Below are 6,738 nucleotides of genomic sequence, written 5' to 3'. Positions count from 1 at the left end.
CTGAGCCTATGCAGCGGAAGTACATTTAAGGGTAGAAAAGGAGTGTTTAAAAAGCTTTTCTGCGAATTCCTATGTGAGCTGAACTTTGTCCTGGAAAGAAATGAGTTTTGTCTCTTGTAGCTCATGGTTCCACATCAAGGACCCCAACTCTGACCACCCAGGTAGAGGGCCCTGGGCTGCAGGCAAACTGACCCCGTTTAACCTGCCATGAAGCCACTGCAGACAAGCTGTGCTTTGAAGGACGATCCCAGTTTCCAGCACCAGAGGGACAAAGCACTCCCCATCCCCAAGGGGATGAGGTTTTCCTTTTTGTTTTGAGAAAGCCTCTGAAAGTTTCCAGAACAAAGGCCTTCTCTGCTCCTCCTGATTTTGTCAGTGGCAAACAAAACATTGGGCAGTGGACTGTCACACAGAAATGAAGGTGGGCATGGGACTTCTGCGAACTGGAAAGAACCCTGACAACTGCAGAGGTCAAGGCTCAGCCCCCTCCTTCTATCCTTCGACAGCCAAGACCGCAGAGGCAGGTGGGGAGCAGGGGAGGCAGAACTGGGCATCAGGGTGAGGAGTCCACCTGCATCAGTGTTCCCTTTTAAGGAAAGGCAGTCCCTGGCAGCTCCACACTCCAAACTCGCCAGTGATAACCCCCAGGTAAGGGAGGAGATCTGGGAGGGGAGCCGTGGGATCTGCGAGCCGGCAGCCTTGAGAACACCCATGCAGTGCGGCTCGGGAGCAGAGAAGGACAGAGTCCCAAAGGATGCCTGGGGTCTGGGGCGTTTCCCTGCATGGTGAGGGCAGTGTGCCTGCAGCCAGGAGAGGGCACTGTGAGGACCACCTGGGCGGACAGGGGATGCTCAGAGGAGGAGGGGGAGTTCAGGTTTCTCCTACACAGATTGTAAGTCCCACCCCTCCCCCCAGTTTCCAGAACTGAGATGCACCCACTCCTTCCTGGGTACCTGAATGGTTGAGAAGTCGTGATCTGAATTGATTAAGACCTCACTTCTGCCACCCTGCAGAATGAGGAGTGGTGGTCAGTAGTGATTGTCTGAGACAAAAACATAATTATAAAAATGTACATTTCTTGTACACCTGAGCTTAAGGCCTGACTGGTACCCACTCTGTTTTAGGCAGCTTATTAGACCCTTTCCTACTGCAAAAGGAGCTCCTGTTAACTCTTGAAGAAGCAGGGATGTCACCACTCCCTGGAAGGCGGTGAAAAGTGCAGGGGTTTGCTGATGTCTGCGCATTTCGGTGAGTGGTGTTTGGATTTGGGATTTGGGGTGGAGAGGTTTGGCTCTATGGAAATGAAGTTGGTGCGAGTTCCTGTGGAAAAAGGGTTTCTGTTAGCTTTTTTTTTTTTTTTTTTTGCTGTTTGTAGGCAAGAAACAAAGAATAAAACAGAAGTGTCTGCTTCTGAGAGAGACTCTGGGAGACCCTCGGGGACGTGCAGCGTTACAGTGGCCCTGTGCAACATGCAAAGGTGGACCCCAGCCCCGCCCCGGTCCCTGGGGTATTGTATTAAAGGGCAGTCAGCAGGGACACTGGTCCCCTCATGTGAGGGCCGCAGACAGGCTCCTTTGGGCAGCCTGGTAGACAGTAGACATGAGACTGGAGTGGGGAGTTGGGAGGGAGGAACACGGCAGCAGGAAGACTCAGCCGTGGAGGTCATGGAGGGTGATGAGGCAAGGAGTCTGGATCCCCATGGAAGATGCTGGGCCTGGAAACATAGGTTCCATGTGAGTGTGAAGAGCTCCATATGTACAATGAAAATCCAGTCTTTACTTTTCTACGTGAAATCAAATTTAGCTAAAGGTTCATTGGCTTGGCTAACAGGATGGCCCAGTCAGTCGCTTTTAGGAGACTGTCTCCAGGTGAAAGCATTGTCCCTCCAGGTACCAAAATGTCCCACATGGAATCTGTGAGTAAAGGAGGCAGATGGTTTTGGGTAAGTTGGTAGGTATAATTTTAACCATCACCACTACCACCCCTTGGGTCCCTGGCCAAGTGTATTCTGGGAGTATCCCTAAGGGAGAACCAGCAACGCTGGGGAGAGCATATGCTGCATCCCTGCACGGTGCTTCTCCAGCTGGCGTAGGATTGGCTGCCAACAGACCATCCCTCCCTTCTCCTGAGCTGCCTGCTTCTGGTGTTGGGATACCTAATAAGGTCAGGGAGTCTCATGCGTGTAAGCCCACGGCCTGGGTTTTCTCTGTAAAGTGGGTTCCGTGGTCAGAAGACATGTCGTGGGGGAGAACATAAGCTGTCCAGCAAGTCCGTAGAGAGAGTGGTGGCGACAGCATGACGACAGCAGGGGAGCCACATCCAAATCCGGAGCAAGTACTTGTTACAAAGGCAACGGTCACCCTTTCCCTGATGCAGAAGTTCCAGGGCCATCAGCCCGCCACCTGGCAGTGGGCTCCACGCCCAGAGTCCCTCACTGCACTAAACATCCCTGCCAGTCACCCTGTCCATCAGGTTACAATCCTAGGAGTTCTCATTTCATTTAGTCCTTACCACTGTTCATATGTCCTATTTTAAGGATAAAAAAATGGAGGAACAGAGAGACTGAGTAACTTGCTTGAGGTCACACAGCTAGGAAGGGGTGAAGCCAACATTGGAAGCAGGCACTCTGGGTCCAGAGTATAGTTCTTAATGTCCACCTTTGGTCTCACGGTACATCAAGTATGTTTGGGGCTGGCTCCCACCCCCATGCCCCTTGTGTGTGTAGAGAGAGGGGGCATTTGGCACTCACTCCCCAGGGCCACAGCTAATTATCCTGGGGAGGGTACCTGACAGGGCAGGCCTGAAACCTGCAATCTGGTGGCCTGGTGGGAAAAGTGAATTGCGCTGACCTAGTTTCTCTCCTGGAGAAGGCTCTGGCACCCCACTCCAGTACTCTTGCCTGGAAACTCCCATGGACGGAGGAGCCTGGTAGGCTGCAGTCCATGGGGTCGCTAAGAGTTGGACACGACTGAGCGACTTCACTTTCACTTTTCACTTTCATGCATTGAAGAAGAAAATGACAACCCACTCCAGTGTTCTTGCCTGGAGAATCCCAGGGACGGTGGAGCCTAGTGGGCTGCCGTCTATGGGGTCGCACAGAGCCGGACACGACTGAAGCGACGCAGCAGCAGCAGCAGCAGCAGTTTCTCTCCTGGGAATTTGAAACAGGGAATGGGGCGTTGATTTTGGAAGCTGAGGGGGCCCTCCTCCTTGCCCCTCCTGAGACTGTCCCTGGGCCCCCATGGTCTGGGGCCTGTCCTTAATCTCCCTTTCCTGAGGTAACTTAGACTCTGTCCTTGATACCCAAATGATTCAGCTCAGTAATTTACTTTCTTTTAAGAATTTATTCAGATCAGTTGAAAAGTGAATAAAAATACCTCAGTAATGCTAGGTGAGCATTGACCTTCTAGTTTTTCCCCTTTTCAATTAAACAATATGCAGAGGGGCTTCCCTGGTGGCCCAGTGGCTAAGAATCTGCCTTGCAACATAGGGGCCACCGGCTCGACCCCTGGTCCTGGAAGATCCCACATGCTGCAGAGCAAATAAGCCCGTGGACCACGACTACCGAGCCTGCCCATCACAACAAAGAATAGCTCCCACTTGCTGCAACTAGAGAAAGCCTGCTCACAGCAAGAGACCAGCACAGCCCCAAATAAATAAATATATATTTTTAAATGCAAAAATATATAGGGTGATGTGTAATGGCAACATTCACAAGTGAAAGCTCAGGAGTCAGACCTCAGCCAGCACTAGCAGGAGGGGGAAATGCTGAGAGCATCCTTAACCTGCAGGGTCCGTCTCAAGGCCACAATAGGATGGGGACACAGATGTGGGAGCGAGGTTTCCACAGAGGAGAAAGATGGCTAACTCAGCATGAGACGTGACTTCCTAGGCAGCAGGCATTTTGCAGAATATTCTAGAAGACATACCTCCTCAACTTTTGTGCCATGAAGAGTGGAGACAGCTAGAGCCAGAGAGGGGAGCTGGGGGGGAGGTCGACGTGGTCTCAGCATCCATCTCTCTGCTGATGCCAGGGTTGATCCTGCTGACGTGTGTGGGGACACATTCCGTGTCTCCACAGTGTTACAACAGAAATGGAAAATGGGGTTTTTTTTCTGCTAACATTCAAGAGAAACAAACGAAAGAGAAAATGGCTCTAAAACCCCCCAAGAAAAGGCCTGTAAGAGTGAAGCAATCCTGGCTTTACTTTAGCTGTTTCTCATCTATGGCACACATAACTAGACTTGTCCTTCACAAAGTTGCTTTGTTAATCACTCTCTAATCACTCAGTGAATTCTATCCTGCACCTGGCATTCTTCCCCCTGCCCCACTCCCTCGTAGCATTTTCATTTCAGAAAGAAGGCCACAGGCAGATAACTTTGGAAAGGACCAGCCCTAATGCCAGCTGTAGCCATTTTGAAATCTTGCAGAAGAAAGAAGAATGCAAGCCATCCCTGCTCTGAGCCTTATCTCCTACCCCAGAACTATGGGCCCTGACTATAAGACCCGTCCCTGTTCTCCAGGGATGGGGGCACTGTTCCTGAGGCACTAAACTGCTGTGTTCCCTCTTTGCTTGGCAAAGAATAAAACTAGTCTTTCTCTTTACTCCCAAACTCTGTCTCTGTATTTCTTTTCAGCGTCAGTGCACAGAGAGTCAAGATTTTGGTGACAACAGCACACACTTCCTTCCTCACACAGCAGAGGAAGACATTTCTCCATCAAGGGTGCATACGTGTCTGTACTCCCTACCAGAATCTCTAAGTACACTCTTTGATGCCTGCGATAGAGGATGAGGTGGTTGGATGGCATCACCGACTCAATGGACATGAGTTTGAGTAAACTTCAGGAGTTGGTGATGGACAGGGAGGCCTGGTGTGCTGCAGTCCATGGGGTCGCAAATAGTCGGACACGACTGAGCGACTGAGCTGAACTTAACTGATGATGCCTGCCCGAAAGAGCATGGGTGAAGAAAGGTTTTAGACATGACCAATCTTCCCTGGTGGCTCAGTGGTAAAGAATGCACCTACCAATGCTGGAGACACAGGCATGATCCCTGGGTCAGTAATATATCCCAGAGAAGGGAATGACAACCTACTCCAGTATTCTTGCCTGGAGAATCCCATGGACAGAGGAGCCTGGCGAGCTACAGTCCACGAGGTTGCAAAGAGTCAGATGCGACTGAGCATGTGTGCAATCTGAATTTCAGTAGCCTGCCTGTCAAAGGATAATGTATAGACACTCAGTACTTAAAATCTGAGCTTTAAGCAATTGCCTAGAGAGAGAAAAGCTGTCTGGAATAAGCTGAAGCTACCTTGTACATGGGGCTTCCCAGATGGCTCAACGGTAAAGAATCTGCAGTCCTGGAGACACAGGAGACGCGGATTTGATCCCTGGGTCAGGAAGATGCCCTGGAGGAGGGCATGGCAACCCACTCCAGTATTCTTGCCTGGAAAATCCCATGGACAGAGGAGCCTGGAGGATTACAGTCCATGGGGTTGCAAAGAATTGGACATGACTGAAGCAACTGAGCATGCACGCATGCTCTTTGTACTCACTGTTCATTTAGTATGACAAATCCTTTGCCTCTGTGAACCTCTGGAAACCCTTGACTCAGCCTTCAAATTAACTTCAACATTGTATCCCCCAGGAAGCCTTCCCTGACCTTCCCTGTGTTCCCTTGCCTGGGCTCTCTCTCAGTCCTTTTTGGATAACCGTGTGTTCTTAAGCCTCCCAGAATCAGTATCTTTGTATCCAGTACTTGGCACAGGGTGGTTGCTCCAAGTATTTTGGCCAAATAAATGAAAATTGTAGAAAGACATCCCATCCAAGAGCACTGGTCTACACTACACAAGAATGAAGAAGACACTATAGTCAAAGGAATTTGAACATTGAGGGTGAAGGTCAATAAAGCTTTGATGACAACAAAAGGAAGATATCAATTGAAAAGCCAGCTGCCTCTGGACCCCAACAGCAGAAAATAAGATGGGAAAGGATTTGGAGAGACAAAGGCCCTGAGATTCCATAACTGAACAGAGGGACTCGACCCTGCTCTGAAGATTCAGCTGCTATTTCATAGTATCAGGGTAACCCTTTTTAGGCAGGGGGGCAGGGTTGGAGATGACATGGACACAGGAAGCATGAATAATCTTGAGAATTGAGTCTTGAGCAAGAACTAGACCAGAGGTGTGCTCTGTTTTCTGAGGAAATTATGTATTTGAAGACACTAAGACCCTCACCTGAAAAGAGCCTTGTTCTTTCAAAACAACCCTTGGCTGGCCAGGAGTGAAAAAGCAGTCACTGCTGCAAGCTCTGAAGGAGGCGCGCACCCTGTGCCCACTCCAGGTGCGGAACAAGGAGCAAGGCAGCTCCTCCCAGCTGGCAGGCCCGGGTCTCCCCCGGGAGCTTCCTACTCCACCATGGCAGGTGTCTTGTCCCCTGCAGGTCATCGTGGCTGCAAATCTGTCACTGGTAGGAGTCTGTCATCCTGCCCATTTCCAAAGGGGAGCTTTTATGGTGGCTGACATGACCCTGCTCTATCACCGTATGCTGAGTGTGTATTTGGAGGGATGGAAGTGGGATTATTTGATTTTAGCTCATGCCTCCTCCCTGCCCCAGACCACAAGGAGCCCCACCCAAATCTGAGGGAGAAAACCATGCATCAAAGAAGGCTCTGGAGTGTGGGCTTATGCAGGAGCCAGACGGCACTTTCCACGGAGGGGGACGGGAGGGTGTGTTCTA

The 6,738-nt window shown here is 50.5% G+C and overlaps 1 long non-coding RNA gene across 3 annotated transcripts; it reads left to right on the top strand.

Moving 5' to 3' along the window:
* Window positions 1-202: 202 nt before the first annotated feature.
* Window positions 203-4,613, top strand: LOC147360934 (uncharacterized). Of its 3 annotated transcripts, none has more exons than XR_015139514.1 (3): window positions 203-524; window positions 1,129-1,248; window positions 1,376-4,613. It is a non-coding gene; the product is annotated as an uncharacterized LOC147360934 (long non-coding RNA). The 3 variants fall into 3 exon arrangements; XR_015139512.1 differs by having other exon boundaries at window positions 291-524; window positions 1,125-1,248; XR_015139511.1 differs by having other exon boundaries at window positions 312-648; window positions 1,125-1,248.
* The last annotated feature ends 2,125 nt before the right edge of the window (window positions 4,614-6,738 follow it).

The sequence above is a fragment of the Bos grunniens genome, chromosome 13, assembly GCF_055505025.1.
Source record: "Bos grunniens cultivar Pamir isolate PY7600 chromosome 13, Bosgru_T2T1.0, whole genome shotgun sequence".
In the NCBI taxonomy this organism is placed as follows: domain Eukaryota; kingdom Metazoa; phylum Chordata; class Mammalia; order Artiodactyla; family Bovidae; genus Bos; species Bos grunniens.
This window is presented reverse-complemented; position numbering and strand designations above follow the sequence as displayed.